Source organism: Neodiprion pinetum, chromosome 5 (assembly GCF_021155775.2).
Source record: "Neodiprion pinetum isolate iyNeoPine1 chromosome 5, iyNeoPine1.2, whole genome shotgun sequence".
Lineage (NCBI taxonomy): Eukaryota > Metazoa > Arthropoda > Insecta > Hymenoptera > Diprionidae > Neodiprion > Neodiprion pinetum.
Genome location: NC_060236.1, coordinates 16,145,953 through 16,156,463, shown reverse-complemented (window position 1 = coordinate 16,156,463; position 10,511 = coordinate 16,145,953).

Genomic DNA, 10,511 nt, shown 5'->3' with positions numbered 1-10,511 from the left:
CAGTAATATTACAATACCTAATCAGGCTGATCTAAAGAACTGGCGACACGCGTCACTGAACGTTCGACTTCCGGCGTTTCCGGTCTTGTGGCAGCTACAAACAACCTAAAATTTTCATAAAATAAAATCATCACTTTAATATTTTTAAATATACATCGCTGTTATGAAATTTTTCGAGAAAAAAAAACATATTTATATTTACCATGAAAATTATATGGGAGTTTTCGTCATAGTAGACGTAAAGTACGGGAAACCCTGGTGGTAATAATTTCTACGCTTAACTACAGATTTTATTTTACAATTAATTAAAGAAATTCGGACACGTGCGTAGTTTTGGCATAGAATTTGTTCTAGATTATCGTACATTCTCTAGATTTTCTTAGATCTTTGTAATTTCCTCTAACCCGTTGACGCTTGTTTTAGAAGAAACTCATATTTTTTTTTTAAATTGTCGGACTTTGTCGTAAATTATTGCGGTTTTTTACAAATCAATGTAGAATTGCTTACATTTTCACCATTGTTTTTTTTTTTTTTTATCGAGTGCTATGATGGATATAATTTCTTGTAGAATATCGTAAAATTCCTGGCTTATAGAATTAACAAATATTAGTTTTGTCATAAGACTAACCTATTGAGACAAGGTGAGTTAAAACATTTATGACAGATTCTCTAAATCTGCCTCGATCATACTCAAAAGACAAGAAGAGTCTTCGAATGTGGACCCGAATTCTGCTGGAAATTTCTTGTCAGCGATAAGTTTTCCTTGTGAGAGAGGTGCAATATCTAGCAATGATTCAAAAATAATATTTCATACTTTCTCGTACTTATTCGTAATCTTATCGACAACCCTTCTTAGAAATTTAGACTTTTCTGCGAAATTCCAGACAAAACAATTGTTTCGTTTTCGAGTTGTAGATTTCCTCAACACTTTAAAAAATACCCAGTTTCTATTCCATGCTATAGATTTTCAAGGAAATTCGTGCAATTCCACAAGAGTCCACAGAATCTTATTTTCAATATATATATAATGGCCGGTGGATCTTTTTATGTTTTTGTAGAAAATTGTCGATCATCATAATTTTTCGTAGAAATTCGTAACCTTTAATAAGAATTCTCAGGCTCTTACTTAAATTTTTTGAGTTGATTTTCTTATTTTATAACATAGCATGGTTTTCTATAAATAGTCTACAAAAAAACAACCATTTTCTACGACTTTCCATCTTTCCCGTATTTTCGTATAAAATCTTATCACCGTGTGAAATTATCATAAAAGGTCGGACTTTTCAACGTAATTCTAAGAATCACTACGAGAAAAAACCTATTTTGTCTGGGTCCGAAATTGCAATTCCTTTTTTGTAGAAAATTGTAGATTTTTATAATTTTTCGTAGAAATTGGTAGTCTTTTTCTTTTATATTTTAATTTTTTTGAAGTGAATTGGGCCGTTTCTTACGTAGATTTCAAAATTCACATACAAAAAACTGATGATCGAGAAAGTTATAACAATTTTTTACCAGACTGTTTCCGAGGGTTTTCATTATATCACATGCAAAACCGTTGGTAAACATTCAAACCGTCGCTATTAATCGGAGAGTTAGTCAGTTGCCAATGGAATACCCCACATGATGGTCAGCCTGATTATATTCTCCGCGCCACCTTCCGACTTGAGAGCAGTGCATCTCATATCAAACCACTTGACGTCGCGAATCCATCAACCTCAAAATTAGATGTGTATATACGCCAGAGTCTAGTGCCAGGGACGTTTGACCATCGGTTGCGCAAACTGCGACTCGAGAGCCAAAAGGTCATCGTGAACGAAGGAAGGTCAGCGTGAGCGCCGTTCCTGCAAATGTAAGATAAATACGGTCGTGTATTAATCTGTATGTTCCACATTACGAGCACAAGCGCTGGGCGATTTTTGCGGTGTCCTTTGCCGGCTCCCTCTAATGAAATAATGAAAACATTCGCCTGGCCAGCTGAGTGCGATTGTCCCTTGAATTGGCTGCTCGCCGAGTGACCAGTGGTCAGTCGGTCCCTTTCCTGCGTCTCAACAGTTGGCTCGGCATTCGACACAAGTCGAAATAATTGGCGCATTGTCTGGTGCCGATACGAACTTGTAGGCACCTCGGGGTCAGCCGATAGTTTTGGACCGGGGAGGTCGTGTTATACCGAAAGCATTTCTCCGCGTTTTCACACATATGTCCGTGTCTGTGCACGCACTTTACGATTTGTTGCGGTTCTACTTTGATTCACGTATAATCGGGAATATGAATTTATCGCTGATCACGTTACTCCCTGTGCAATTGAATTATGAAGCGATTCGCGATTTGGACATTGTTTGGGCTCGTAAATTCGATATTCTGTGGACGTTCATTCTTCCCGCGTCAAAATTACGCAGTATGGAAAAGTAAATGTGTGCTTACTTTATCGTCGGATGCGAAACTGCTTTATGGATCATTGTGTGATGTGAAAATTGATTTCATTTCCGGAAGGTGTCTCAGATGTACTCGTAGAATCTCTTTTGGTCCTTTTGAAAGTTTTATACATTATTCTCCAGAGAAACTCTTTATTCGAATCATAGTCTCTCTAGATCGGACAATTCTCACAAAGAATTTACCCGAAATGTATGCACATCACCGGCATTATTCATTTCGTGACATGTTGTAGTAACTCAAAAAACATCAGAAGCGTATTCTTCCAAGGGGTAAAAAACAGCCACAAAGTGTACCTCTATAAATCGATATCGTAAGATTTCTCGATAATAACGTACATTTTTGGTAAAAAACAAATTACAGTTATAATTAGTAATTTGGTAATTACAAATTTGCCCAACATTGGTTGATATTGCATGTGGTGAAAATATTGCAAGTTTGAAAAATGATCATCGCAAGCCAAGACATTTTTCATAACAGAGAAATTCGTTTCGTCAAACTCAACACAATGTGGTTTATTCACAGATGTTAAATGTTGAAAATGACACGTATAGTTGAATATTAAGCCGTTTGTTATTGAAATTAAACTTCATGTTCTTGTATGATAAATTTCTAAAATAGTTTGGGAAATATTTTAGATGACATAACTTAGAGTAGAGATATTATATTATCTAATACATATACAAGTTAACGTGCGTAACATTTTTCCTTATAGTCACGTATGAAGTTTGAGTCGGTGATGCTCGGAATAATTGTACTACCGGAGATGTGAAAAATACATCGGCACAAAGAGTTACCAGGAAAAAAAATTAACAAATTTTCTCTTCAATACCTCATTAAGCTTTGCTTCGGTAGTTACGTACATTTGCAGGGAATCTGCGGCCACGAAAGACATGCCAGTTCACTTTGAAGATAATTCGGTTGCTGCTTTTTACGGTAAAATTTGGATGATAATCGGAGCCATGAGTTGAGAAAAATCTTGGGTATAGTGAAAAATTTCCTTTCATCCGTCATTATGCCAAAACATGTTTCGCCATGGCAAGGCCTCCTAAAACACTTGTTCTAATTGTAAGTATGACGGTTGATTATTTCCTCACAGGCCATTGCTTCCAGAACCTTATGCATATTCCCCGTATGTGCGCCAATAAGGTCAATTCTCACGTACAGACATTGTTAAATAATAAAAATATGTGCCCACCACCTTCAAACAAAGTCTAACTGTCAATTGGTGAGTATTCAGTCTGGTGTCTGATATTCTTTTATAATAATCTCGAAGGGCGTTCGGTACCGTGCATTTACCCAATTTCACTGTGAACTAGGACGAATTCGTCGGAGAAATTTTGCTACGTCACGAAACCACAGTAACGGTCATCACCGCTGCTGTCCCAGAGCATAAAGCACGGTATTGCCATCTGTGACTTGCGGTACAATACAGGTTCAATTGTAATTTTTATTGAATTAATAAGCATTGTTCAACCACTCTATTCCTGTCACTTGTGATGTGACGTACGAAAACAAAAGATCACTTCGAAAGCGTTATAATTTGATTTCAAGGTGGTTTAATCACGGTTTTGAACTCGCGTAGTTACGAAGTCCAATTTTTTCTCAAAACTTCTTATCGACTTGGAAATTTTTGAAAATTGATCATGTAATGGTCAAAAAGTGCGCTCTGATCATTTTCGTGTAATTAATTACTACGTCAAATTATGAAAAAGTACATGCTTCGGAACATTTGACAAAATTCAAAAAAACGGTCGGAAACCGTACGAAATCGTATAACGAAATAATAAATTATGAATATGGTAGAAACTTCTAATTTTCTATGACAATAACTACATTGAGAAAAATTTCATTTGTTATAGTAACTAAAAAAATCAGCAAAACAGGTATCGTTAAAAAAAACTGTTTTAATATTGTTGGAATTACGAAAAACGAGATACACGTAATCATTTTGCTCTATTGTCGATCCTTTTTTGGCAATTGCAACGCAAAACCAGTTTGTGAGGTTTACTGTATTTTTTTAGTTAAATAAGTCTTTAACATCAATTTATTGCTGCACAAGCATTAAATTTTCGCAACAGTTACAAGAAAATATAGTAACAGTGATCGTAATGAGAAAGAATAGTAATGGATACTAGACTTTCTGGTAACAGGTACAAAACTAATTTTCATTTTATACCTAGAACTATATTTTTCGATTGTGGTAAAAAATGGAAATAGTTAAGGACTGAGCGGTAACCGGAACTAAAAATTTCTCTCAGTGTACGAATTTTTACATTAAATTATTATAAAACTTACAAAAAATTGTTACGGGTACAGGCGGGTTGGTTTGACGAGCGGTTGTCAATCCATTTCTATATCCCGCCCAGGATGTTATTCCGGAAATTGGGTCCGGTCTCGTTACTGTCCTCCTAGACTGCCAGTAGGCTACCAGAGCCTACTCTACGCCCAGTTAAGGTGTTATTTGTGCACTTACGTGCCACTACTCCGAATGCAGAAAATGATAGAAGGAGGAAGGGATCGGTTTCAAGGGAGGTAAACGATTTAAACTGTATAGTTGGTTTATTATTAATCATCAAATAATTGAATTATGAAAGTCGTCAATGTAAAGGAGTTGGCTTGGGGGGGGGGGGGGGGGGGAGGGGGAGGCTTGGATAGGAATGGAGAGGTATTGTATATAATTAGAAATTACTCGTGTGAAAGCTAGGATGCGAGTGACATGCTTGTAGGACGTAGGAAACTCGCTAGTTGCGGTTTACAGATGAACCTGCTAACTTGGTGAACATGAGGCGAGGATGCAGGGTGTAAAGTGACTATGAGACTGTGAGAAAGGAATATGAGGTCTGGAGGACGTAACGCATGGACAAAATTAATTTTTTTTCGTAGAATATCGTGATATTTTGTAGAAAACTATGATTTTTTTATAAAAATTTAATAAAAAGAAAATATTTTCTACAAAACGCTCATCATCGATTAAACCTTAATCCGCAGCCGATGCTCATGATAATTTCTACGATATTCTACAAAAATACAGTAGGAATAGAAAATCTCGGAAAGTTTTTTTTTTTTTTTTTTTTTTAGGTTATCTATAGAAAACTATGATGTATTACAATTTGAAAAATCAAGGGAAAAAAATTTAAATAATACTCCATGAATTCTCATAAAGGAGTACGAATTGCTACGAACAATCATAAAAAAAAGTCCACCAATTACTTCATAATGAAAATTAAAGTCCGTAAACTCTTGCAGAATTGTATGGATTATAAAATATTAAACAAATCTACAACCCGAAAACGAAAAAATTGTCTTCCGTTGAATTTCGTAGAAAAATATATATTTCTCAAAATGATTGTTGATAAGCTTATGAATGTGTACGCGACAGTATAAAACACTATTTTTGAACTACCGCTAGATGTCGTATCTCTCTCGCAAGAAAATCTTATTGCAGACAAGTTAAGTACCTAGCAGAATTTAAGTTTATAATTTATTAATTATTAAGGCAGATACCAGCACTTTTTGAATCGAGTCGAGTCGGGTTCCCGAGATTGACAAAACCCGAAACCCGAGAACTCCCGAAAACGTCCGCATTAATGAAACTGTCGGGATTCCACAAAATATTAGTTTGGTAGAAATTTTCCGGATTCCTGGATATCCCTGATGAAAGATTATATACTTTTTACTGAAAATATTGATGTCTTTTAGATATGCTGTTTAGTATTTAGTATGTGTGCAATATTATAAATATTAGGAAAAACTGTCACTTAAAACTAACTGTCAATTGAATATATCGCATTATTCTATATTGCTTCGACAACAACATTATATTTTCACGATCTACAGTTCATTTTGGGCATGCATAAAGTAACTTTCCACAGAACGTTTAAATGAAGATATCAACTGCCATGTCTATAATAGCACAGACAAAAGGTGAACTGCTGAAAGTCAGCAATAAAAACCTAATTAATGTTATAAAGTTTTTTGAATTCCGCATTTAATAGCATCATGCCGACTACTTGTGTTTTAGACAACATGCGACGGTACTAGATTTTGGAAGAAAATTTATCTGATCCGACGAAACAAACAACGTTTTACAATATTATTTGTGTATTGGTGAGTAAATAATAATATTTTAGGAACAAATTAATTCTCCATGATTCAAATACATGTGGTGTAAGATCAAAGAAACTTTTTGCGTCAGTTACATATTTAATACGTAATAACCATATCAACAGTAGTCAAGTACCTAATCGTTCATTTAAAGACAATAAATTATTTTTTTACGAACACAAATACGAACTGAAAAACGCTATAAAACGACTCTGTAATGACGAAGCAAGTTTCCGAGTTGAAAGTAAATGCTTTTGCAAAGCTGTATATGTTTTTCGCGATGTCAAATACAATGGGCACTCTACTTTACGATCCTGCCTGATGAATTTTTGTGGCAGAAGCTAATCCCTTCGTGAAACAAATCTACTCATCCTTGTCGCACAAAATTCCAATTACACTGTACATTCAGCAAATAAGTATAAGATGAAATTGCGACGACAGTTGGACATGTGCAAAACCCTTGGGGCGTTAACAATGACTAGTTGCGATTGAAAAGTGATCGATCATTCATCGTGGTTGCAACCATGCTTAGTGATATTGTAAAATTGCAATGGAAGATTGATCGAGCGCGCCCCACCGAAAATGTGCTTCCAAAAGTAGCAGTACAAATGTGGCTCAATAAATTCAGTACGTAGTTCGCTCAATGTAGTATACTTACGAAAGAAACTTTAGAGAAAATGTTGCCGAGTATTTCGCTGTAAGTTTGATGTGACTGTAATAAAAAAGAAGTTCTACGGAACAAACATTTCCATTTGCTGGATTTAATTTAAAAATAATTTGTTCGGATATTATACGATCATCACGAATCTAACAAATTCATTTTAACCACTGCTATTGTAGTTAGATATTCAAACTTAAGTTGTAGGTACGGCAATGAAAGAACGTAATAAGAGTTTTGTTTGAAACTTCTATCTAGACCAGGGCCCTTCGGCTCTGGCTTGCTAGGGACTACCTTTGGGGACGCAAACTGCCAGGGGGCGCTAGTAGACCGACTCACGATTAACAAAATGGCGCCGACTGTCGGTGGAAGAGATATGGAGACTAGAGTAAACGAGCCCGATCTTCGTACATTTGATCCGGCATCAAAAATCCGTACAATAAGGGTTGCGCTAGCTGACGCTGGGCGGCGCTGATATCGCAAAGATCCGACGAGTGGTGGGGAGACTAGACCCAAGGATATTCCCTTTCAGATGAGGTGCAATTTCATTTCGGTCACGATCGATTTTCATATACATTTTTACCAACTTCACTTAGGAACTTTACAATGACAGCGCTGCTTTTGATGAAATCTAAAACTACTAAACGACAAATTTTCGAGGACGGTTTTTTCGTATGCTCGCCAATAGAGATCGGACTCCTGTACTCTAGTCTCCATGGGATGAGATCCCCCAGTATCCCGTAGCGCCCGAGGAATCAGCTTGTTCCCAGCGCTCCTAGCGGATTCATGTTTCGCTGCGTCACTTTAGGTACCACTTTATTCACAGGTATTCAGATAGGAGTCGGAGGGGGCTGATCTAGATGAAAAATTGAGAGGTTATGTGCATCTCGAAAAACAAACTCATTTGAACTCTTGGTGTACTGCAATAAAGTACTTTGTGAAGCATCCATAAGGAAAGTACCCCAGGTGCATCCACCCACAGAAAAAAAAGTAGTCGAATTTACCAAATATGACGATGAAATATGGCGAAAGAAATGTTTTCTTGACCTAGATAAATGTGGTACACTTGATAACACAAATCACTGTTCCAGCCACTTTTTTGTTGAATAAAATAACTTTTTTTTTTGTCATATTTTATGGCCATACTTAGTAAATTCGACAAATCCCCTTTCTGTGTAATAGAAACAAACTAACCGAGACGTAGAAGTAGTATTTTTTACGATACTTTTTGTCACTTTACAAACCAATTCATTTCTGGACGAACCATCAAGTATGATCAAGTTTTGAGAATATGTAAATTTGAACAACTGGTGAATTTGAAAAATTAACGACGGAGCCAGGAATCGAACCTGGAATCTAGCGATGCTTTACCGGAGACTTACTCCACTAGACCACCTAGCCGCCCTGACTCTGTTGTCATTAATTTCTCTCATAACCAGTGAGTTCAAATTTGTTTTCATGTGCCCGATTTGTATGAGTAAGAATTTCTTCTCTGCATGCACGATGTAAGGAGACTGTCGTGCATGCAGAGAAGAAATTCTTACTCATGATCAAGTTTTGTTATTAAAATTCACTTTTTTTCATAAAAAGGCTACTATATTTTCCACGAAATACTCTTTTATTGCATTATTTTATTCGTTTCGTAGCAATTTGTAAAAACCTTCCACGAACGTTGTATGGACCGCGTTGGAGTTCTTTGGTTGTTACGAATTTTTTTCATCAGAAGCTGATGGTCAAAGACAAAATGACAGGTCAATTTTGAATACCTATCATTTGACTGTAAAGTCGTGTTCATTTCAGATTTTTTCATCAAAACTTTTGAGGTCATCGCAGTAGTTTATCAGGACAAACTAACAAACAGATCGACATTTTTCGAAAAACCAATTTTTCAAAAATATCAAGGTACGAAAACGTTAAGATTTGTTGAAATCAGAAAACGTAATTTTCTAACGAAACCGATACTTTTCCTGTATCACCATAGGCAACGAAAAGTTATCACTCATTTTTTTTACCAGTGCTAGTTCAACCATTTAAGAGGTGAATCGACGTCTCAAGTTTACCCCTGAAAATCGATTTCTTAGGATTACTCACAATCAGTAATGATCGAAAATTTCATAACAAAACCAGTTTGACAGTATTCACTATCAACAGACGATATAATTAGTTTTTGGGAGTAAGTTTAAGGGATAGCTTTTTCGCCTTAACCGACCAAATCAACGTGTTGAAAAAAAAAACACCTGTCTAATATTTTTAATACACTACAACACAGAATGAAAAAAATAAGTGAAGTCCACCTTGGATACTTTTCTTGTCAATTTCATGTTTGAAACCTATTGTCAGGAAATTAGATAAAGTTTGAGATTCCGGTAACTTGGAAATTTGTAATCGAAGTTTTTCAAATTTAGTGTAAATATTCGACGATTGTGTAATAATTAAGGTACATACCAATTATTGAACTCATGTTATTTTATATACAGTGACCACGGGCTGTGAAGGGAATACATTTCTCAAAATCTCGGTTCCCCTACTCTGACTGTAAACGCTCGTTCTCAAGAATTAGTTCTCAAACCTCTCAATAGTACCGCGCGAAAAAGTGTACCTTTCGTGCCTTTGCATTCCATTTACGTACACACTACTGAATTATGGAAGTATGTATGTATTTCACCAGCGGCATTGTTGAAAGAGAATGTGAAAAACTGTGGAGTGGGGATTAAGGGAAGAACGGGTTGGGAGAAGTGGCATTATTGAGAGGTTGTACTGTACTCCTAAAATAAATAAATTTTTTTAAACTAATTTTATGGTCTGTTTTTTATGCTATACTTAAAATTCCGTGTGAACATGTCAGTTGTAATTTTCTGGGTCTTGAATTATTGATCACCGCAAATGTGCATAATGCGATCTGGTACGTAAAAAAAAGAAATATGTATCATTAGTATCCTGAAGTTTCACGAATTGCTGAGTGTCATTTCCGCACTCGAGAAATGTACGAATATTAACACTATCGAGCTATCAATTTTTTTTATAAATAAAAAATTGAAACAGCTCCAGCTGATCATCATTTCGGTCTCTTATACCTATAGAGATTACCTATCAGCGATTTAAAAAACATTAGCCGCATGAGACAACAGTTGTGACATCCGAGTAGATTACATTTTCTTAGGAGAGTAATGGTTTTTTGAACAGATCTATACAATTTTTTTGAATTTTACATTTTTTTTCATAGAGCTCGTAAGGATTTATGTAAAAAATGTTCTACGTACAAATTTAGTTCGTTAGTCACCAGTTTGCGAGATAAGACATGCAAATGATGCAAAAG